The sequence below is a fragment of the Dendrobium catenatum genome, unplaced genomic scaffold, assembly GCF_001605985.2.
Source record: "Dendrobium catenatum unplaced genomic scaffold, ASM160598v2 fragScaff_scaffold_847, whole genome shotgun sequence".
Lineage (NCBI taxonomy): Eukaryota > Viridiplantae > Streptophyta > Magnoliopsida > Asparagales > Orchidaceae > Dendrobium > Dendrobium catenatum.
Genome location: NW_021319309.1, coordinates 5,026,382 through 5,051,636, shown reverse-complemented (window position 1 = coordinate 5,051,636; position 25,255 = coordinate 5,026,382). Strand labels below are relative to the sequence as shown.

At 33.2% G+C, this 25,255-nt stretch overlaps 1 long non-coding RNA gene across 1 annotated transcript; it reads left to right on the top strand.

Moving 5' to 3' along the window:
• Window positions 1–12,128: 12,128 nt before the first annotated feature.
• Window positions 12,129–19,960, top strand: LOC110107859. Its single transcript, XR_003701481.1, has 2 exons — window positions 12,129–12,727; window positions 19,756–19,960. It is a non-coding gene; the product is annotated as an uncharacterized LOC110107859 (long non-coding RNA).
• Window positions 19,961–25,255: the final 5,295 nt, after the last annotated feature.

Sequence of the window (25,255 nt, the reverse complement as noted above, 5' to 3'; positions counted from 1 at the left end):
ATATGCCATCAATCTCTTAAGAACAACTCTCATACCATTGGATTCTTCCAAGTCCAATAATATAATGTGTTTTTATGATGTGTATGTGCTACATTATGTCAACATCCTCCCCCTATGAAGGGCATTGTTTGTGATTAAGAATAAACTCTGGTGGAATCATTTCAACTGTGTGAAGCCTTGTTGTTTTTCATGTAAAAAATTTTGGCGTCTCTTATGACTTACATCATCTATTTCTCTCTTATATGTATATGTGCTGAATTTTTATACAAAATTAGGATGTTGAACTCTCTATATCTCTCTGTCACCGTAAATGTTTTGGCACACAACGAGCACAAATGTGCAAATATTGACAATCAATATATAATCTCAAAATATTAAGATAATTAAATTCATAGATTTCAGGGCCAATTTTTTCCTGAGAAGTTTACAAATGATTATTGAATTTTTACATAGATAACCCTAGAATGAAAAAATAACATAACTTGATCTGATTAGAATAATCTACTATGCACGCAAGATTGCAAAAGTTTGCTCTTTCTCTTAATTGGAGAACACAAGTTAATAAAATATTGAGCAATAGAAAATGTTGGATAAACAACAAAGGGTGATGGTGATGATCAAGAGATGACATTCAAATGATGACAATCTAATTATGCAAGCCAAGTGATGACAATTGGGCAATGATGATTGCACGATGGTCAAATAGTGATGATAGATGGTTAATGATAGTCATGCAACGATGACGGAGCAAGGAGTTTGTGACGGCTGTTTGATAACAATCTTTGTTGATTGTAAACATCAACATTGATTGTTAGATATGGTTCTAGACTTCTTATATTTCTGAGCTCTATCCAATTTTAAATTAAAGTCCCTTTCATGCAAAGAAAGATAGTTTATTTGAAATTATTTATAGTATTTTGGTAATTCTAATCAAAATATCTAAATACTCCATTTGACCATTATGTTCATTCCCTCCATCATATATGATTCTTTTAGCATTAAATGCCTTAATGGCCTTCGAATTGAATGATCTTGGAATTGTCTAATTCCTCTGAACTAGATGCTCATTTTAACTATATGCTTGCAAGATTTGAAGATAATTTGACCCATCAAACAGTACTGCTAAGATTTTAACGATACTTCAGTGCATGATTTAAGCTCATTTAGGTGGAATAAAAAATATTTTTTGATGTCAAAGGATCCATCTCATTGAAACGTTCATTTTGACTCTAAATTTGTTGAAATTGAAGTTCATATGATCCTGAATTTAATTCCAAAATTGTTTAATTTAAATATTCTATCAGATTCCATACTTGCTATCATGAATAAAAATTTTTCCTATTCAACAGGGAGTTGGATGTTCTCCAATATTTCCTATAAATTGGCGATGTTATGAGCTAGCCTATTCTCCCTGCATGAAGAATTGTATTATGTTATTAATAACACATTCATTGAATTCTCATTGCTAAGAAGCTTACTAATTTTGAATGTCAAAGCTTATAAATAGCAATGAGTGATATATTTCTTCAAATCTACATTCTTCTAAGAATTCTACATAAGCTAAAACAAGTAGACAAGTCTAATTATATGACTATTGTACTAATATATATTTTCATCTATCATACTAATAATTTGTCTTTCAAGTAGACAAGCCTAATTAAGAAACATCAATCAAAGCTCTAAGGATCATTCTCCACCATTAAGGGTGCTAATATATTTTTTTATCTATCTGATCAGTTCACTAGTTCTCATGATCGAGTCATAAATATTATTCTTATGAAATTGATTATCAATCACGGCATGCAAATAAATATCATGTTGATTCACTTAACACCCATCTTGAACAATTTTATAATTCACCTAAATATTCTCATTATTATAATCAATAACTTTAATAAGTCATTCAAGAAACCAATATAAATTTGCAATAAAATGTTAAGCATTCAATGACTCAATGAACTCAAAGAAACATGTCAACAAAGTTCTAAAATTAAAATCATTAAAATCAACAAAGCAGTGTAAAACTCATATATATGATCCACCATAGTCCAAACCAATTTATGAGCAGCTCCCCCAGCTAGAAAATTTAAAGGGAATTTACATGTATATATAGCACTTAATATTATAGAATTTACATATTTAATATTTTAAATTTTATTATGTACCTACGTAATATTCAAATTTTAAAATAACACAAAAATTAACAACTAACTTCATTTAAGGTTTTGTCACCAAAACATATTACTTGTCATATCGCCCTTTACTGGCGACTGGATTCCTTATCTTTGACATAATGATAGACATGTCTCCATTTGCCCGTGAGACCCCATTAACCGTCGCTAGCTCACACATTATTGGTCTTGTGAATCTCGATCCTTGCAAAGCCCCATCGTGACTATTATTAGCAAATTCCTATCACGACTTCCTCTTCTCTTATTTGTCATTCGACTAAAACCCATTATAACTTTCTTTATCATCGAGAGTTTCATCACGGCTATGAACAAGAGTTAACTATATGTTATATATATCGTATGAATAGTTAAATTTATATGGCAAATATGTAAATTCTACAATTTTGATTGCTATATAAATACATAAAAGATGATAGAAGCAGAATAAAAATGAAAGTTTATGTTGTGGTTCCTTTCTAAAAGCTTTTTACCCACCTTTTTGCTTATATTTATTACTCACTAATCCAAATCCATGAAGTTGGAGACCAAATATTAAAGCAACTTTAGATTCACGTTATGAGCATGTAGAGAACACTTGTAGTGTACAATTTAATCATCCTACTAATTCCCAACCACTCTTCATGGGAATTTTAGGGCTTCTAATTATATAAAGGGGCTACCGTTAATTTTTTTATTAAAAAGCTCACATGACAATCTATTAATTGCACAGTTCTTGCAACTTGCAAGTCTTTCTTTTCAATGAAAAGAACTTTAGAATAGTTATTTGCTAGAGGGCATGGAACAAAATCAATAAGGCTATAATGTAAATTAGAGATTTATTAAGGTTTAAAGCATGAATTGGTAAGGTGATGTCACAATCCAATCCGATCATGACAAGTCATATTGTGTTGAGTTGTGACAGATAAATTTCAATATCTAAGTTTGAAATTATTTCAGGTGAAAGGGTACTTGTTAACCAAAATATGAATGTAAACCTTGGCTAATCTACAACCAATGATGACATTCAAATTTTGACTTATTAGATTTATTATTTTAGTAGTTACATTAAAAAAAATCATAACAATATATATGGTTTTAATAATCACGTTCAAAATCATATTTAAGAAATTAGTCTTATAAGGACTACATACTTTTTAGTTATCATTCGAAAAAAAAATTATGACGATGTATTTAGTTAGCAGAAACTTTCTAGTCGATTTATGCTTCTACTTTGCTCATATTTATGGAACATTAATAATTATTTAGCTTTATAATTTTTTTTGGGTACATTTTAGTCAGCTAAGGTAAACTCACACACACATCATGTATGCAAGACTAGAACCCAAGGCATTTTGGTTGATAGTCAAAACTCTCAACCAATAAATCAAATTGAGTTGTATATGCAACTTTATAATTATAATCAAATTCTTTTAAGATCAATTTATATTTACTTTAATATTAGAGAATCATATCGGGTTAAGAAAATGAGATTGAGTTAAAATATAAGTGTTGCGGGCTAGAATATACGCGGTGGTAGAGTTTGCAAATTCACGTCTGAGCGTTGTACGAATATTCAGCACACAAACAGAAAAGAAAGTGAACATCATGATTTTTACGTGGAAAACTCTGAAAAGGGGAAAAACCACGGGGTCAAGCCCAGTTAAAAAGTTCCACTAGTGTTGTGTAAATTACAAGAAGCTGATTCGTCCCACAAGTTAGGACAATCAGATTACGCTAAGTTTCTCCTGAATTAAAACAAAGTTGTGCAAAATCCTGGCGTTTCCCGAATATCCTGCGGAATTCCGACGTATTCAGGCGGCGGAAAGAACTCCGACGATGGTCGAGGAGGAGCAGATTCTCCTCCTTCTCTTCTCTTCTTCTCTCTCTTCTTACTTGAGTCCTCTTGTGAAGAATGAGGGCTCTATTTATAATTTTTCTGGAGTGGCATGACTTGTAAATAGGTGTGAGATCAGTGGCAAATAGGCAGTGGTTGAATGGACGGCTGATATTGAATCCTTCGATCGTGCACCGTTTGTTGGACATTTGAAGGACTTAGTGATGTTAGAATTCGGCGATCTTGGGCTTGTTGGATTCATCTCGTCGAGCCGCTCGATTCGACTATAAGCTCGTTAAAATCGGAGACCGTTTGATAACTCAAATTGTGATTCGAACCTTCCAACAGTGCTTCGAGTCCGATACGATCAGTTCGACTATAAATTTGCTGAAATTGGAGTTCAGATGATTCTTTTAGCATTAAATGCCTTAAAGACCTTCGAATTGAATAATCTTGGACTTGTCTTATTCCTCTGAACTAGATGCTCATTTTAACTATATGCTTGCAAGATTTGAGCAGCTCACTGGATCTCATGATCGAGTCATAAATATTATTCTTATGAAATTGATTATCAATCACGGCATGCAAATAAATATCATGTTGATTCACTTAACACCCATCTTGAACAATTTTATAATTCACTTAAATATTCTCATTATTATAATCAATAACTTTAATAAGTCATTCAAGAAACCAATATAAATTTGCAATAAAATGTTAAGCATTCAATGACTCAATGAACTCAAAGAAACATGTCAACAAAGTTCTAAAATTAAAATCATTAAAATCAACAAAGCAGTGTAAAACTCATATATAATAAAGTCATATATATGATCCACCATAGTCTAAACCAATTTATGAGCAGCTCCTCCAGCTAGAAAATTTAAAGGGAATTTACATGTGTATATAGCACTTAATATTATAGAATTTACATATTTAATATTTTAAATTTTATTATGTACCTACGTAATATTCAAATTTTAAAATAACACAAAAATTAAAAACTAGCTTCTTTTAAGGTTTTGTCACCACTGGTCATAGCGCTCTAGATCTTCACTGGCGACTGAATTCCTTATCTTTCACATAATGATAGACATGTTTCCATTTGCCTGTGAGACCCCATTAACCGTCGCTAGCTCATACATTATTGGTCTTGTGAATCCCCATCCTTGCAAAGCCCCGTTGTGACTATTATTAGCAAAATCCTATCACGACTTGCTCTTCTCTTCTTTGTCATTCAACTAAAAGTCTAAAACCCATCGTAACTTTCTTTATCATCGAGAGTTTCATCACGGTTATGAACAAGAGTTAACTATATGTTATATTGTATGAATAGTTAAATTTATATAGTAAATATGTAAATTCTACAATTTTGATTGCTATATAAATACATAAAAGATGATAGAAGCAGAATAAAAATGAAAGTTTATGTTGTGGTTCCTTTCTAAAAGCTTTTCACACGCCTTTTTGCTTATATTTATTACTTACTAATCCAAATCCATGAAGTTGGAGACCAAATATTAAAGCAACTTTAGATTCACGTTATGAGCATGCAGAGAACACTTGTAACGTACAATTTAATCATCCTACTAATTCCCAACAACTCTTCATGGGAATTTTAGGGCTTCTAATTATATAAAGGGGCTACCGTTAATTTTTTTATTAAAAAGCTCACATGACAATCTATTAATTGCACAGTTCTTGCAACTTGCAAGTCTTTCTTTTCAATGAAAAGAACTTTAGAATAGTTATTTGCTAGAGGGCATGGAACAAAATCAATAAGGCTTTAATGTAAATTAGAGATTTATCAAGGTTTAAAGTATGAATTGGTAAGGTGATGTCACAACTCAACCCAATAATGACAAGTCCTATCGTGTTGAGCTATGACAGACAAATTCCAATATTTAGTTTTAAAATTATTTCAGGCGAAAAGTCACTTGTTAATCAAAATATGAATGTAAACGTTGGTTGATCTACAACCAATGATGACATTCAAATTTTGACTTACTAGATTTATTATTTTAGTAGTTACATTAAAAAAAAAAATTATAACAATATCTATTGCTTTGATAATTTACGTTCAAAATAATAGTAATCAAATGAATAATTTGGATTTATTAAAATATACATCTCTTCATGGCTTGTTTTTATTAACTTAGATTATATGGACATAAGAAATTAGTCTTATAAGGATTACTTACTTATCAGTTATCACTAGGGGTGTCAAAATGGGACAGTGCGTCGGATTCAGGTTGAACCCGGATTAATCCGGGTCTAAACGGATTGACCCTAATCCTACCCGTTTTTACAAACGGGTCAAAAAATCCACCCCTGACTCGACCCACGTAGGTTATGGATTGACACGCGCGACCTACAAACCCTCGGTCGAGCTTGCAAAATGCAAAATGCGAACTGCAGACGTCGCAGTCCTCAGAGAGGAGATTTGAAGGTGGACTGGCGGAGGCGGAGCTTTGAAGACGAATGACGGAAGTTTGAAGACGACCTGTTCGTAGACGTTGTGGTCCTTACGGTGCCGTCTCATCTTGGTAGACGACGGCAGGGCCGGTGGGCAGAAACCTCAAATCGCATCGCGAAGATGGCGGGCATTGCATCAGCTGAAGAGTGAAGACGGTGGGCTTCGCAAGTCGCGACGTTCACATGAGCTGAAGATGGCGGACGAAAACCGCGTGGTCCGCGTGTCGCGAACAGGAATAACCTCATAATCGCGGGTCCGAGTGGGCCTAGGGTTTTTTAAACGGATCAACCGAGTCATTTTTGAGTTTCCGGGTCAACCCAAACTCAACCCGTATATTAAACGGGTTGACCCAAACCTAAAATTTTTCGTGTTAGATTCGGATCGAGTTTCAGGTCGTGTCAAATATTGACACCCCTAGTTATCACTGGGAAAAAAAATTGTGTCAATGTATTAAGATGGATTCAAAATTGTCTAATTTATGTTGAAGTTAATGTAATTCAAAGATATCATATAATGCATACTAGCAGCCTTATATTATTTTAAATTATAACAATGTTTAAATCTTAAGTATATCAAAATATAAACCACAATTAAATTGGCCATTGGCGTCCTCTTCGTGTTGTTGATCAAACTGTGTTTACAAATTGGGGCCAGCAAAGTTGGCCCAAGCCCACCAATAGAAAAAATCCCACCACGTATGGATATTAATTCAGCAGAAACACCACAATAGCTTAATTACATGGAAAAAAATTTGTTGAAGAATATATTAACGTAATTTGTGCAATTTATGCCAATTCGAAAAGTCTTAGAATTTATAATGACATCAATACTTATATAAGATATTATGAATTACTATGATCATAAGTTGGGATTTTGATGTATGCATTAGCTTTAGAATTATTATGATTATTCGAGTAGCACGTAACATCAAATTAATCATAATTGATTTAATGAGTCATTTGCAATTTCACGGCATAAAATAGTTCAAACTTATGCATGCATGAGTTAATCTTTGAGACAACATATTACTATTAGCAGGATCAACCAGGTAGTACAACATCTATACAACTATGATCTCATCTGCAATAACCATTTAAAAGACACGAGGGAAAAAAAACACAAAATTTGCACAGAGGATAAGACAATATCACATTTTAATTAAGCAACTATAGCAAGAAGTTCATGACTCTAAGGTTCATTTTTTTAAATGAGTCATATTTACAACAATATAATGAGACTTTAAGATGACCGCCTAAGGAACGAGAATGTTATGAGATGATACCCTAACGTAAGGGGTGGAAGGGTCTCATTCTATGAAGCAATCTCCATGCCTTGAAGAAGGGTTGGAGACTACCCATTGAGCATTGTTGAGAGTTATATCACAAATTGAGGGTTCACTTTGCAAGCAACAATTATGAAGTTTATTGTTGAACTCTAAAATATTAAGAGTGTCATGCAAATGAAAGGATTGTTATTTTTTATGTTTGGGCACACAAAAGTAGCCACTAATTGATAGAAGCAAAGTCCACGATAACTCATGTGCCATAAATATTCGCTAGCTGGGTTAAATCAGCCAACCCAATAGCATCACAAAAAAAAATAGAGAGTAAGCCAAATCCAACAAAAAGCGAACCAAAGGGTCAAGGCAATGATGAGAATGACGAGTTCCTGCGAGGCACATATAGTCACATTGATGTAAGAAAAAACTCCATTTAAGATGCTAAACTGAACAAAACAAGAATGAGTCTGACAACATGAAGGAATTCTTTCGATAATGCCTGTAAGCTCAATTATAATGTGCAGCTTAGCACATTTGATTAGTCTTTTGTAACCAACAAACCTAGCGCGTAAACATAAGGTTGCTTCATTTTTGCACAAAACATAACATCTTTTATGCATCTAGATGCACGGGAGCCATCTCGCATGAAGCAATACATTATGTTTAAAACTAGGCACGTTCATAAGCATTTAAGTCAAGTGTTACATGTCACATAACATCGGATAACTCATTCTAATTTTATGCTGGACCTTTCGAAACCATAAAATTATTTGAAACTTTGATAATTTCAGAAAAATTTGTCATCAAATTTAACATATTGTCATGCTTAACATACTGTCAATATTTTTAAGAACTCCTATTGCCTCAATCTCCTTTTTGATATGATTTATTTTCCTTCTGAGGAAAAATATTGTATTAGAAGGTCACTTGAGATAGTTGAATGGTTAAAAAAACATTTATATAAAAATATTAAATTATTTTTTATCTGAAAATAATTCAAAATTATTATAAAAAGTTTTAATTATTTCATATATATTTTTAAAATCCTATTATTTTCATGAAATATTTTATTTTGAAAATTTATATATATCACATAAAATAATCACATGTATTTATTTTATACTTATATAAAAATAACTTCACATTCCTTTTTCAGAAATTAAATACTCTTAAGTTACATCAAATAATATGCTTGAAAGTATGCATTTTATTTTAAATAAAATAGCACTAATGTTACTTTTACATAATTTAAAATTTTAAATATTGGATAGATAAATAAAAAAATAAATAAGACATTCAAATACATAAAAATGTGTGATATTTATGTAAATCGCCCAATATTCTGTGTGCAAGAGTTTTTATCAAAATTTTCACTAGGACGAAGTTCAAATTGGCCACTAATAAAAAATAGGGAAATTTACATACATATCACTATATATTTATTATTTTACATATTTAACATCTAATATATTAATATTACACATATACCACTCAAATTCCTAATTTATATCGTTTCTACCACTTCGTGTAACGCCTACCTCACGACGTTTTCTGCCTTCCTCACGACCTTTTCTGCCCCCTTTTTTAGGGGTTTCCACGTAAAAACTCTGGTGTCTCTTATGAACGCTACACCCTCATCTCTTTGATCTGCTTGTGTTCTGGATCTTCGTACAAAGCTAAGGCATTAATCTTTATATTTCTCTATCGCCGCGAATTTTCCAGGACGCAACAGACGCGAATCTGAGATAGTCAGTTAGGGTATTCCTGATGCATTCTCTCAAATTTTTTCAAAATGATTTGTTTGCTCAAAAACTAGCTTCTTGTCCGAAACCTACCTGGTGTTAGCTGGACCTCCTTCAGGTTTTCCGGTCTTCATTCTAAGCTGTATGAATATGGTGGATAGGTTCGTCTGTCTTCATTCTAAGGTTTGTCGGTATTCATTATAAGGTGTATGAATCTGCTGGACTGTATCTTCAAATATTGCCACACATTGTTCAGCTTTTCCTAGGAAAGTTCTTTGGCAGACTTCAAAATGATTTTGTAGCTAGTAAAGAAGATACCGTAGTGATGAATCTGCTGCTATTTGCTAAACATCCAGATTTTTTATAAACATCCAGATTTTTATAAACTTTTTATAATTACAGATTTATGAAATTTTCCTTTCTTATTAAAGTATAAATTGCTATTTGCTTATGTATAAATCTGCTGCTATTGTGCATATTTTCAGGTTTTGCAAACGTTTTAATGAGTTCTTCGAGTTCATCCGTTGTGAAAAAAATGCCGCAACATTCTAAGGTGTACTGCCATTGTCATCTAAAATGTGTATTATTTACCTGCCACTGAGGACCAAACAGTGGAAGACAATTCTATAAGTGTATTTATAATAGAAGTGAGGACGACTGCAGTTACTTTAAATGGGTGGATGAGCTAGAAGACACATCTTATGTCACACATTATGAATTAAAGGCATATGATGCAAGGAATTCTAAGGAGTTTGACTCAATTCGTCTTACACTGAAAGTTTTGTTAGTGATGGTTTTTATTGACATTACATTACGAGTTTATTTTGGTTAGTGTTATGTTGTGTTCAAGTGTATGTTGTGCTTGCTTTTGTTCAAATATCTTGGAGAAATTACTTATTTTCTCCTTCTATTGTATGAAAAGGAATCATGTATTTTCAGCTTTTGTGGAACTAAAAAAACTTCGTGCAATGGAGTACTTGTTGGTTTAATGTTAGTTTGTATTTGCATCCCAAATTATAGATCTGAAGTCATCTGCTATTGATATAAGATGGAAGCTCAAAATCATGTAGTAGCTCCAATTTGGTCATCTGCTATTGATCTAATTATTTTTTTGCATTAATAACAACAATATAAGATATAAGTATATGCAGAACTAGAAGAATTATCAAATTTAGCAATGTAAAACCTGCTATTGATGTAAAACCTGCTATTGATGTGCTCCAATTCGGATGTCACAGTCAAAATCCGGTATTGGCTGCAGTTCAGATATAAGTATATGCAGAATTATGGACCGGTAAAACCAGCTATTGATATGCAGGATTAGATCCAATTCGGATGTCATAATCCGATAATAGCTGTAGAATAGTTGCTCAAAATCACATTAACTGATAAGTATATGCAGATATAAGTATAGTTCACAAGCATAATGTCATAATCCGGTATATGCAGATATAAGTATATGCAGAATAGTTGCTCAAAATCACATTAACTTAACTCATATGAACTCCAAAAAACACAAATGTTCTGTCATTTTTTTTTTGCAATGAGCTTTGATAGTTTGTACTCCTTCAGTGATGTACCAAAAATGTAATAATACATATTATATGGATGACCCTTAAGCCATGAGCATATTCTAGCAATCTCTCCTCTAAGCGCGAAAATTGTGAGTTGTCCTTTCTCAACTTTAACAGTCCTTTGTTTGCCACCATCGTACCTCTTTCTATGTTGGTCATTGGTTTGAACCCAGATTCCACCATACTTAAATACAACAGAAATATACTCTTTCTGCTCTTCGTATAAATTATTTTCAATATTGTCACCATAAGCATGCAGTATCAATGGTTAAAATGTTATTTAAACATTTATAAAGTCTTGTATATGAATCATTCAACACTTACAGAATCGGTTGTCTTAGAACACATCAGTATTAGCTACGAATAAATACACGATTTCCTTCAATGCCTGTTTTAAACAGCAAACAGTGTTTCTTAATGCCATGGAAGTTTAAAAATAAGGGCATGATTCTCTGTTAAAAAAAACAAGGGAATACGGAAACTAGTGTCAACTTGTAATTAGATATCTAATGGCAACTTATAGCAGCCATGAAGAAATTACGGTTTAGGATGTTTGATATCTAACAGCAACTTGTAGCAGCCAGGAGGCGGAAGACAATACCATGAGGTGCGAAGAAAATGAGGATCTAATGGCAACTTCTAGCAATTAGGACAATGCGATCAGGAGCTGTATTGGCCTCAGATGAAGGAAAATGGCGAGACGTCCGACAAAGGTAATTTGCGAGCTGTATCGACAATGAGGATTTCAGCGGGAGTAAAGACGTCCGTCACAGGTGCGCGGGAAAATAGACGTCGTGAGGTAGGCGTTACACAAAGTGGTAGAATCGATATAAATTAAGGATTTGAGTAGTATATGTGTAATATTAATGTATGAGGTGTTAAATATGTAAAATAATAAGTATATAGTGATATGTATGTAAATTTTCCTAAAAAATAATAATAGGATTTAAAAAAATATGAATAATTAAAATTTTTAATAATATTTTAAATGACCTAAATGTCCTATAAAAATAATAATTTTTTTCACAAGCAAAATCCTTGGAAACCTCACACCCTAATTCTTTCTCTCGCTCGCCCTGCTCACCATCACGGCAAATTATTGCGTCCGGTGTCCGGATACGTCCGGACACCAATCCAGACACGCCACGTCAGCAAAATACACTGGGTCCCGATGTATTTGAGTGATGTGACGCATCCGGATTGGTTGTCCGGATGTCAGGTGACCGGATGCAATAATTTGCCCACCATCACACCGTCCCCCGTCACCACCAACTTTGGCAATGTTACAGCTCCCACCGCCTTCCTACTTGTCTACGTTGTCGAGCAAACCGCCATGCCCAAGCTCGATTTCTCAGAATGATTTCCGATAGCGAGGTAGTTAAGATGTTGCCGAGGTTGCCGGGGCTGCTTGCATTAACCATCGAGGAGAAATTTCGGCCCAACTTGGAGTTTTTGGTTGGGAGATGTGGAGAAAATTTATAGAGTTGTTGTTTCCTCAGTACTTAATGTTCAGTCTTGAGGGGAGAATTAAGACGTGCCAATGCGGAATTCAAGATAAAAAATGTCTCATTTGTGGTGATGGTGAATTCTGGAGCTGCTTCTTGAGATGCGCTTGAAAGTCTAGGGGCGAGAGATTGTAGCTAAGTCTGATGTGAGTATCCTTTTTGTTATTTTTTCCCTTTTTTTTAATAATTATATGCTTTCCGGGCGCAATATCCCTTGCCATTGGAGTCCCATAAGTATTTGTGGAACCACATATTAGCTTTGCCATAAGGTAAAAGAATTGATATACCAATAAGCTTTTTAAATCTACAGAATTTATTGCATCATGTTAGGGTTCATGATGGATTGTTTTTAGTTGCAGTTACATTTGATGTTGCAGATTCAACATTCTGGAATTTGTAAAACTCCAAGAATGGGCTGAGTGTAGAAACTAATACAGAGAAGAAGAAGAATAAAGATTTTATTATCCAGTATCTCTTTCCATGTACAGGGATAAGTACTTATAGAGCATTATTAGGATACAGAGAACGTATTTACTAAACAGCCATTAGGAGTAAATATAGAGAGATATAAGTATGAGCTGGGCTATTCTAACACTGAGCATGGATGTAAATGAGTTGAGTCGAGTATCTGGCTAATCGAGCTAAGCTTGTTTAGTTCTTACTAAGCTCAAGCTCATTTACTAAGTTCAAGCTCGACTTGATTGCTCGAGCTCATTTGGAAAGCTCGAGCTTTACTCGATTATTGAGCTCAATTTTTTAATAGAGAGTTGATTTAAAAAGATAAAAATATTACATACTACTAATTTAAATAATTTTTAAATATAATTTAAGTTAATCGAGTGACTCAACAAGCTTACGAGCCAAGCTATGCTGAGCTTGAGCTTGAGCTCATTTAATATACTAGCTCGAGTATAGGCTTGAGCTTGAACTCGTTGCTCGACAAGCTCGACTCGTGAGCTCGTTAACGAGTAGGGCTCGAATCAGGTTGACTCACTTACATCCCTAGGGCTGTGTGGTAAAGATTACTAGTTTGAAAGCACAGAAGTTCAAAGCTTTGAGCCCTGGAAATACTATTTTAAGGATTGGTCATGCAATTCAACCCTCTACAAACTTTATAGAACTAAAAGTAACTTGAGTAGTAATATAACCAGGTAAAAGCACCACTTAAACATGTTTATTAAGCCGAGGTTCAAATCTATGGACGATCTAGGAGGCTCTCCACTTCATTGAGCTGAGCTAACTGTCTTCAGGTGAATTGTTAGTTGGTTCATTAAAATCAGGTTCTTTCCTAATCCAGTTTGGTGAGCTATAAGGGTCTCATGGACTCACATAAACCTACGTCAAGCCATAAAGGGGCTTAAATCAACCAAATGGACTGTAGATAAAGAAGGTACCACCATTTTTTGGCTCATCACATTGGATGTCAAAAACCTCATTCATTTTTTTATTTTTATTTATTATTATTATTATTATTATTTTTTATTATTATTATTTTTTTGTCAAAAACCTCATTCATAAGTATGCTGGTAGACCAATGCAAGGGAAGGGAAAAGAGATCAGTGAACTTGTCTATTCTTATCCCTTTTTCTTAATTCTCTTCTTATATCACTTTGTATTACATATTTTTTGGTGTTATAAGTTCCAACTCATCTTGTTATTAGATAAGCGTCCTATTATTTATAAATAGGAAGCCATCATATTGTAATTTTTCAGATCAGGAAGGAATAAATCTAAATTACCTCGATTCTTTTATAACATTTGATTGACCCACCCTTCTCTGTCCCCCACCCCCCTACTCTCTCTCTCTCTTTGACACACACGCATATACACAAAAACAACCCTTTCTAATACTTTCTATGTGAGCATCCACTCTCAACCATGTATCTTTTCTCTCATGCATATTCATAGCACAATTTCCAAGAAGAGCTAGAAAAGCAAGAGAGCAAGGATGCCAATAAAAAACAAATCTTGGAGGAAAAGTCAAGGAAGATAAATCTAAAGGAAAATAAAGGCAAGTGAAAATGAAGTATTTTTCAAAACACTCTTAAAAAGAAACTTGAATGATCTTAGTCTCTACATCATTGAATTCCTTACCCTTCCTTGAAACTAAACAGACACGTGAATACAATATGATGACCAATAAGTTCAATAGGTTATATGAACTACCACAAAATCTAATGCATGAAAAGGAAAACAATATGTGCATTTGCAGTATATCAGTGTAATCAATAAAAAGTTTATGTATGCATGGCATCACATTAATAAAACAGTTTACATTTATATAATTTATAATATTTCATTTGTTCATATGTCAAGTCATATCAGTAATTATGTGAAAGATATATAATGGATAAACTATAAATAACATATGCATGAATAACAATAATCAGTGTCATAGTTATATGATCAGTCATTTCACTCTATAATCATGTAAGTAATGTATTTCCCGCTCATTAATAGTAATAATAACACAAACAATATTTTGAACAACTAAGTGGATATGCTTCTCTTTCTAGTTATAACAGGATCACACATTCTGCCCGTCAGCTAAAGGCATACAATACTCCTAATTATATACAAATAACACATCCAAATTTTCACCTTCAGTATTTAAGGCCAACATCTTCGCTCTCTCTATAAGAAGATAAACCCGTCAGCTTATCATCTTACATAGGGTTGTATTTCTTAAGCAAACTTTTAAGCATTACTATTTTTTTTTTTATATTTTTATTTTTTGTGAGGAATTTATCTTGGATCCTTATGCGAAAGAGGCTAAAGCAAAACAATCTTATAGCAATCATTTTGGAACACTATAGTGTTTGCCTTAAAAATAGCTGTCCTTTATTAAAGGTTCTAAGATTAGTTGATGGAGAGAAGAAGCTCCCAATGACTTACATATATGAAGCAATTGATAGAGCAAAAGAGGCAATTGCTGCAAGCTTCAATAACAGTGATAAGTATGATTAAATTTTTAAAATGATTAATAAAAGATGGGAAGTGCAATTACACCGACCTCTACATGCAGCGGGACATTTTTTAAATCCTGAATATTTCTTCAAAAACCCTGATATTGCCAAGGATAAGAAAATAACTGATGGTCTTCACCAATATATTGGAGGATTATATCAAGATGTAGCTGAAGAAGATAAAATCAGTAATAAATTAAGTTTATACATTAGGGGTGAAGGATTATTTGGTATTTTTCCAGCTGTAAGACAAATAACTACTCGATTTTCAGGTATCATTATTTACAAAAAAATTAAGACTGATTTGCTATATAATATTGAAAAAAAAATTCATTTCTTCGAGCTGATCGGTGGTTGGTATGTGGACAAGGAGCTCATAATTTACAAAGCTTTGCTATCAAAGTCCTAAGTCTAACATGTACATCTGGATGCGAACGCAATTGGAGTATTTAAACATGTAAGTATTTTACAATGTATGTGTTGATTTTTTATATATGTTCATAATATAGTAATGTAATAATATTTTAATTGCAGCTTCATAGCGAACGAAGAAGCAAATTGGATCATGGTCGCCTAAAGGATTTAGTTTATGTGAAATATAATAGAGCACTGATTCGGAAATTCAATCATCGTGATGTGATTAATCATATTTCTTTGACTGAGATAGATGATGCAAATGAATGGCTAACAGGAAAATTAGATGATGAGTCTGATGAAGAAAATGACTTTATTGCTGGAGAGGAAGATTTAACTTGGACAAATGTTGCTAAAGCTAATGGTGTTTATGATAAAAGTTATAATATTCGGGAAAGATCTAAAGGAAAAGAGAAGGAATCTTCAATTAGGCATGATGTTGCTATTGAGAATGAGGATGAGGAGGGTAATGAAGAGGATTATGAAATAGGAGACAATGTTGATGAAGATAATGAAGCTTTTTTAAAATTTGCTGATGACGATGATTCCCAAGAAGTGTAGATTAAATTTTTATTTAATCTTAAAAAAAAAGATTGTAATATTTGATTTATGAGATATTTGGATGTTACTTAGTCGAACTTGTATATGTTATGGTTGCATTTCATTTTTAATAATATTTTATATTCATGCTTATTATTTTATAATTTTTATATAGTTTGCGCTATGTTCAAAATGGCGCGCGCCGCGCCGTGCGCTATGCGCCATAGCTCCAAAGGGACCTTTGCGCCATGGTGCACCATTTGCCATTAACAGGTATGATCTTTCCATCATATGTATAGTTTCTCAATATTTATATAACATAGCCATGGTTCTTTAGTTCATACACTTCATTCATGACAGTAAAGAGAATATAGAATGATGTGTAACAATAGGTAATTCTATATAATAATATAGGACTATAGGCATATTCCAATATGCATGAACATTAGCAGAATCATGTTGGATCACTTGTAAAATTTGTATGATTGCATGTGGAACACCACCTAGCGCATAAGAACACATCTACGACAAAAACCTTATGGATTGGATGACATGCAAATCATGTTTGCAATGTATGTTGCATGTTGCCTATGGAATAGTAGGTAGTATGATAATTAAACATCATAACATCACAATCCACATCCATACACATGATAAAGCACCATCTCATAGAGTAGAATGTTGGAAGAATGCGTAGCTCACATTATTGACTTGCCAAACTTTGGTAGGAATGGTAAATATAAATGGGAATGCTAAGGATGTAAAATGCCTAAATTTCCTTGGTAAAAGCTTTCCATAAGTTATCAAATCCTCATTTCATCTATATGATGAAAGAATAAGAAAACGCATGTGAATTGAATTCACTAATTTTTGGGGTAGGGAAATTTAAATTGTCACGGTGAACAATTTTTCCAGCTAGACCAACTCCTAAATCGACCTTTACAACCTTCGATCTCTCCTTTTCTCTCTTTAACTCTTTTGCCCTCACCTCCTTTAGCTAATTGTGGAATGGCTGCCACAGAACTAAAAAAGATGAGTTTAGAAAAGGGGAGAGGTATTTTGGGAATAAAATGAGAAAAATATGCGAGGTGACAAGTCATATAATTAATTAATATTGTTACAATATTATTGTCTATGAGATGGATTGATTTAGTTGATAGGTTGGCATGTAGGAAAGGGATTGTGAGACTACATGAGTATTCTAGGTGATTATATATGATTGTGATTGTAGGTTTACTTTTAGTTCAAAAATCTAATTCTAATTTATGCATCTTGTATTACTAACCAAAATTAAATGAGGCGATTGTTATTTACTGTATTTCTTGCTATAACGCTGTAATATATGTTGTTATGCTAATTAAAATTCCAGAATGTTATTGCCAACCTAACAATGTTAACAAACTTGGAGCAGGTCCGACCCCGCTGGCTCGCCCAACAAAATCCATTTAGTTAATGAAGATGTTATAATTTAGGAACAATTTCCTTTAACCTTTGAATATAGTTATAGAATTCCAAGTAATAAGCAATGACTACATTAGAGGTGGTATAATTTAAGGACCTAAAAAAACTTATTTTAACTTCTTCAATTACATCCAAACTTAATAAAATGCATTCTGAAAGAGTTGGTTTGAAGCTTACCAAATTGAATTGGATTGACAGCTGGTTTCAGGTCGTTTGGTTTGACTGGCAGGCCTGTTGCTTTTTGAAAACTCTGCAAAATACAGATCCTGTCACAGCTTGTACCAGCTTCTGTCCACTGCATAAGCTGCACGATATTTACCTTTCATTGTATCAGAAACGATACTGGATCGGATATCTTCCTGCCAGGATCTAAGCTGATAACTTCCTCTCCTTTTACTCTTATCTCTAAAGCTTTACGAGTATTGTTCTTTGGCACTTGCGTTCCAGTGAACTTCTTGATGTAGAATCCAATACAGGGAAGAAAAATATTGAATTTGAAGCATTTATAATGGGAAGATTGTTAAATTGTGGAGCACAATTTTAATTCTTAGAAAACATACGTCATATACTTAGTTGCATGTTGAGTTATGGCAAGGTCGTTGCAGGGATTGCAATGGGTGGGGAGCCCCTCTCCCAGTGGTTTAGGAGTGGATCCCTTGAAAGATATCCAATCTTTGTAGTTATTTTATTAAGGGCATTTTGAAAATTTATTATATTTTTGGTTAACTAAAGGTTTTCTTCTTAAAAGGTGGGATGGGGGGTCTTTCTGTTGTATTAGAAGAATTGTGATTATAATTCTTCACAATAAAATTAGAATGAAATTTATAGCGACCTCAATAGGAGGTAGTCATCAATTGAGTGAACTTACATAAAAAAAAATATGTTTTTTGTGTGATTATTTTCTTTTCTGTTTTATGTTTTTTTTTTGGCTCTCTATATTTGAGTAGGTTTTATCTATTTTCTATCAAAGATAATCATTTAAAATCAACAGGTAATTGTATGTAGATTTCTTAGCTTCATCTACCATGTGATGGTATATGCGTGCATCCCAAGTAGTATGCCATTCTTCACCAACCTTTGCTTCTTTAAAATAATTCTGATCGTGATATCAAGAACTAGACATTCTAATATCCAAGAAGCTACAACTTCATTATTTTGTTGGTCTTCTATTTATTGGTGAGGATATTTTGATGAGTACTGATGGTTTATGTGATTTTAACTGATGAAAGAGCCATTGTAATGTTTCATAAGTGAAAAATGATTCTTTTTTTGAATTCTTTTGGTTAAAATAGAGATTATGGTGCTACTATCTTACAATGAATGCTAGGAGCTTTTAAAATTTGAGAGAATCAAGTTACCTGCATACTTTTAAATTGAACTGTTAGATAATGGGAATGGGATGGATACCCAAGTAATTGTTCCATCAATTTGCCTCCACCCTCGTGAGCCCAAATTGAGACAGGCTGGTAAGTTAAATGTTTGCATCCTCCTGTTTGCTTCTTAACACGTGGCAAATCCATATAATTTTTTTTTTTTAATTTCAGATTTGTAATAATTCCTTGCTAGGTTCTTCCCTTGTTTCGGATTACCTTTTCTTTTTGTCATCCCTCTGTCTCTCCCTGAGGATTTGGAAAGAGAAGAGATAATTTCTTATAGAAGGTTAATTACCATTGAAAATATCTTGTGTATGCTCTCGTTGTCATTCTTTTGGTTGTTTGTAGGATAACTGCTTTTTTTTACGATTGAAAATATCTTATTTATTCTTTAATTGTTATTTTTTTTCTGATGTGTAGGATAACTGCCCCTCAAAACGCCCGCAAGCTCCCAAGGGTTGGAGTTATGGTCATCATTTTCATCATTCCGCAAGCTCCCAAGAGTTGGAGTTATGGTCATCATTTTCATCGTTGTCCGAGAACCTTATATCCTCCATTATTCCTTTCTGATCTATTGAGTTTTCACATTTATTTTCCTGTTTTAGCAATAAGATTGATCTCATGGGGGCTAAATTGGATCGAGCTCTTGCCAACCTGTCTTGGCTGGATCAATATCCTTGTATCACAAGTCAAAGTTCTACTGCTGTTAAGCTTAAGATCACTCTCCTATCGTGATATTATTGCTGGGTTATTTCCTACTCGATCTCATTAATTTATGTTTACAAACTTTTGAACTTTGATGACTGAGATAAGCAGATCTTGAGCTTGGTTTGGTCCCATATCCATTATCTATCAAAATCATAAGCTTTTAGAAACACACTCAAAAGCCAAAGTTAGTGTTTTACTTCTAAATTTGCTGAGAACATGAACTCTATTATGGACAAATAAAATCTGCTTTACTCACTCTCTTACATGGTAACCCTATTGATTAAGAATTCATTTTGGAATTTAAATTGCTCATATTATTAGACGAGAATCCACTTGGGCGGCTTAAAGAGCTAAGGCCAAGTGACTTACCAAGATGAAGATGATCTTAATTTTTAATATTCCAAGATCATGGTTAGGAAAAATGAAAATTTGAGAAATATCCTCTTTTGGTTCCCTCACTTCTCCATCTTATTTTGCCAAGACCTTACCAAATTACTATATTAACCTCTTAAACAACAATCATGTTTCATCTCACCTTCCCTACCCTCTTAGCTTTCTCTTGCTGATGTCTCTTTATAGGTCCTCACAAAGCTGATCTCTAATATGGAAGTTCAAAAAGCTATTTTTAAAGTCTCTAGAAACTCATTCCCTTGTGCATATGACTTTATTGCTATATTCTTCATATCCTCTTGGAGCATAGTTTGTGTTATGTGTGGGATCTAATTGTGTTGATTAATTAGGTTGTTTTGTTGCCTTGGACCTCAAGTTTATCGTGCTTGCTGGGGGGTGCGGGGGTTTTACCCCCTGTTTCTATCCTAAAAGGTGTATGCCTCATAAGTCTAAATTTTCTAAGACTTAATTTTTGGTTTTTGTCCTTAAATGTCACTAGTGTTCGATAGGATGGAAAATAGTTTGTTTTTAACCCTTTAGACATACGCATATGTGTAAATAAGTGTAGGGATCTAAAATAAATAAACACAACCTAGTAAAAAAAATGAAGTTTCTACAAGATCCTTATGCTGAGAGGGCGCACACACCAAAAGGCTCCTTGGGCTTTCTAAGTTTTGAGGAAATTTACAACACCGGGGGCTATGACCTAGTGGTTTCGCCCATAGCACCCCCATCGGAATGAATTATGGCGACTAATACTCATATATGTAGGCTCCTTCGTCTATTGCTCCTGATAGCTCCTTTCTTTTTTGCTCTCCAAAAGTCCATCGCAAAGAACACTAAAAAGAAAGCAAAGATTGTATTAGTGCATGTTAATATTTAATATGTAAATAATAAAAATAAATAAATGCAATTTAAATAACGTACCTTTTTTCGGGCTTGCACACTAGTTTGGTTGTTTGTTCTTTGGGATTTAGATTTTGGAAGCATTTAACAAGTAGAGAGAAACTGTAAAGAATGAAGAGAGATAGAGAAAGAAGGAGAAAAGGAGCTATGCCTCTCTTTTAAACCACTTTTGAATAATCATCCAAACAAACTCACTTTCCAACACACCTCACTCCACCAAAACTAATAAGAAGCATTTCAAGTAACTTCTCATTTTACTCATGTAAAGATATATTCCAACATTATTCTTCCCAAAATAAACACACAAAACAAGATAGTGTAAAACATTTCCTTAACACATCAAGTAACTAATACAATATATAAAAGATGCTTTTGAAGATTAAAAATGGAGTTTTGAACATATATTAAATCACCTTTCATACTTTCACCAAAGCCATCACAATGAAACCATACACATTTTTGAGAATGAAAACCAAAACTGTACTCCTCCAAACCAAATGACAAGTGAACTATAATGCACGGACACGGACACGGCGACACGGACACGACACGACACGAACACGGGACACGGTTTTTTTTTGAAAATATAGGACACGGGTACGGCGCAAACACGGCAATACATTTTTTATACAATGTATAAATATTAATGTAATATCATATTAAAAATGACAAACAATAATAAATGAATGACTTGATAACTTTTCTAGCTTATAATATAAAATATTTAGTACAAAATGTCTAGTACAACCACAAAAATACAAGCAAATAATCACTTACTACAACATCAAGTATTCAAGCTTCAACTACTATGATTAGCTTTAGAGGTTTGCTTTTGGCATTTAATATCATCATCATTGAATATCACTGTTTTCAACTCTGGTTCAACAAGAAAAAGATTTGTAATTGTGCAAAAAGAGAGGAGATGAAAATACCTTCACTGCCAAAGAGAAATAAAAATGAGAATATTCGATGAATGGTATTAAATGCAGACGTTGATTTGGTGTTGTGGATAGAAAATAAGAAATTTAGTTTAAATCTTGCCAAAAAAAGAAATTATATTTTTAAAAAAATTATAAAATATTTAAGATACGCGTGTCCAATTTGTTTTTAATATTTTTTTAATCGGACACATTTTCGGCGTGTCCGACACGTGTCGGAGGAGTGTCGGACGAGTGTCGTGTCGGACACGGTGCCGGACACTGCACGCCTCTTTGAGGAGAAGTGTCGGTGCATCATAGCAAGTGAACAACTCGTTTGATGTTGAATCTCAACTAAAGTTCAATCTTAAGGAGGATTCAATGCAACCGGGTTTTCCCTCATTCCAAGAAAATACTTCAACTATTCAACACAATGTTAAATTGACTCCATGCCAAACTCATACTTGAAACATAAGATATGAAACTTTCCAACATACATGCCAGCATGACTTTCCACATAAAACTCAAACAAGTAAAGATAAATTAAGATATGCTCATGTTTTAACCTAACATTTTCCTCTAAATGAAATTAAAAGTAGAAAGGTAATTCGATGCCTTTTTATTCTTTCCAAAATTCAAGAAAATATTCCAATTAACATAAAACAATATTGCTCTTGGATCTATGCCATACTCGTATTTGAGGAGTATGAAAATTCTCGAACTCTTCTTCAAAATACCATAAAGGACATTTGAATGCTTGCCATTAAGAAAGAAGATATATGATTGCTCTCCAACAAACTTTCTACTTTCATGCTATATGTCACCAAAAATTTCAAAAGGAGCTTTAACCCAAACTTAGAAACTTGCTTTTGTGCCCAAATGAGTTTTGGAAGCAATGAAAGGCTCTAGATTATTGTCTCTTTTTGCTTGGGAAAGAAAGAGAATGCAATTAGCCATTCTTAAAATTTTAAAGAAAGAACATTTAGCCACTTCTACAAAATTAGGAGCCATTTAGGATAACAAGTGTAATTCTCACCAAAAGATTATTGACATATAGAATTTTTCAAATCCGCTTTAAATCATGACATATCCACACACCTTGCCTTCTCCAATCATTAAGAAGTATTATTATTATTATTATTATTATTATTATTTAAATCAACTAGAAAGGTAGAGGTAGACCTAAAAAGTCTTGGTTAGAAAATATTAAAAATGATATTTCTTTATTAGATTTAAATGAGAATTTGACTTTTAGTAGGACATAATGATGAAAAAGGATTCATGTATCCGACCCCACGTAGTGGGAAAAGGCTTGATGTTGTTGTTGTTGTATTATTATTATCTAAATCAACTGATGTGCGAAATATTAAAATAAGAAGTGATAAAATTTAGTAAGTATAGGGAAAATCTACCATTATCAAAATCCATAGAGAAAGGAATCCATAACATTTGTATGTAATCATCATTTGTAACAAACACATGATAAAAAACGAGGTCAACACTAAGATGGTATCAGAGCAGGTTTGAGTTATGTCTATACTATTTCTTTGAATCTCATTCGTATTCTTTTGTTTAATCTCCCTCAAATTCTTTCTTTGAATATATTATGTTTTATTTTTATATTCTTTTTCATATTTTCTATGTGGCAAATACATGAGAAAAACCAACACTCCTTTCTCCACTGAAGGGTTGGTATGCTCTAATTGTGATAAAATCGATCAATTGAAAAAAAAATATTACGAGATTTTTACGAGAAAAATAAATCTTGAAAGAATATTGTAGGAAAGTTGATAGGAAATAGCCACAAAAAAAAAGATAAAACTGTTGAATTTCAGAGAAATTTAGCAATCACTATGCAAAATTTTCAAAATCTATAGGAAAAACCAAGAAGAAAGCTCTTGAAATTCAATAATAGAAGAAAAGAAACAACCCGAAGCAACAAATCTTCAATTCGAGAGGAAGATTCAGCTCTCCAAATCTCTAGCTAAAGTCTAGAGTCCAAAACCAACACAAAGATCTCAAATTTTAGATTTAATGCAAGATAGCCCTAATCCTAGCAAGAAGAAACTAATTAAAGCAAAAGGACAAATTATTAATCCCTAAACATCCCCTAATTTGAATTTTCTCTTCAACCCAAAGTTTCATTAGTGCGTGGGCTCCTCCCTAGTTTCGCCCCCCCTTTTGGCCCGCCTCCTGTAAATGTGAACCGGTCCATCAATGGTTCAGTAGCCCTTGGGCCGGTCTAACAAAAGGCTAAGGCTATGTCAGCATTCAAAGAGGAAGAAAAGTAAGAGGAACCTACAACCAACATTATCCATATAGGTATTCTTGGTAAAGCTTTTGTTTTATCCTATCAATTGTAATGATAATACATGGATTATTGATATTGGTGCATCTGATCACAAGACATGACTTTTCTCCGTTCTTCGCAATTCATTATTTTGATAGCTAATTGCAGTACATCTCCTTTTATTGGGGAGGGATTTTTCGTCCCTTGAATATGATCTATTATATGCCAAATCACATCCTCTCTTATATGAAGCTTAGTTAAGCAAATCAAACGGGTGAAGATAAAAATCGAGAAAATATTTGGCTGACACTGAAGGCTTGTACATTGCTCTTTTGATTATTTAAAAAAATAAACATTATTTAAAAAATAAACATTAGATTTATTTTTTAGTTTTAAAACTCTTTATTTTATCTTGAATCATATTTGTTTTTGTTGTCGGTCAATCACAAATAGTTCAACACATTGGTGCTCGCCATTTTCCAGAAAATTAGAATTTTTGAGTGATCAAGACCCCCACCTCCTTTTTTCTCCTTTATTCATCAATTGAGTTGTGTGAGCTGCCCATGTCTACACCATTAATCAAAGTATCTACCTAAAATGTTCCTCCATAGGTAATCTTGATTCAAAATGAAACATTCAAGCTTATAAGTAAATGTTGCTAATAAATATCCATAGAGATCCACTAGAGATACTAAAAAAAAATAATATG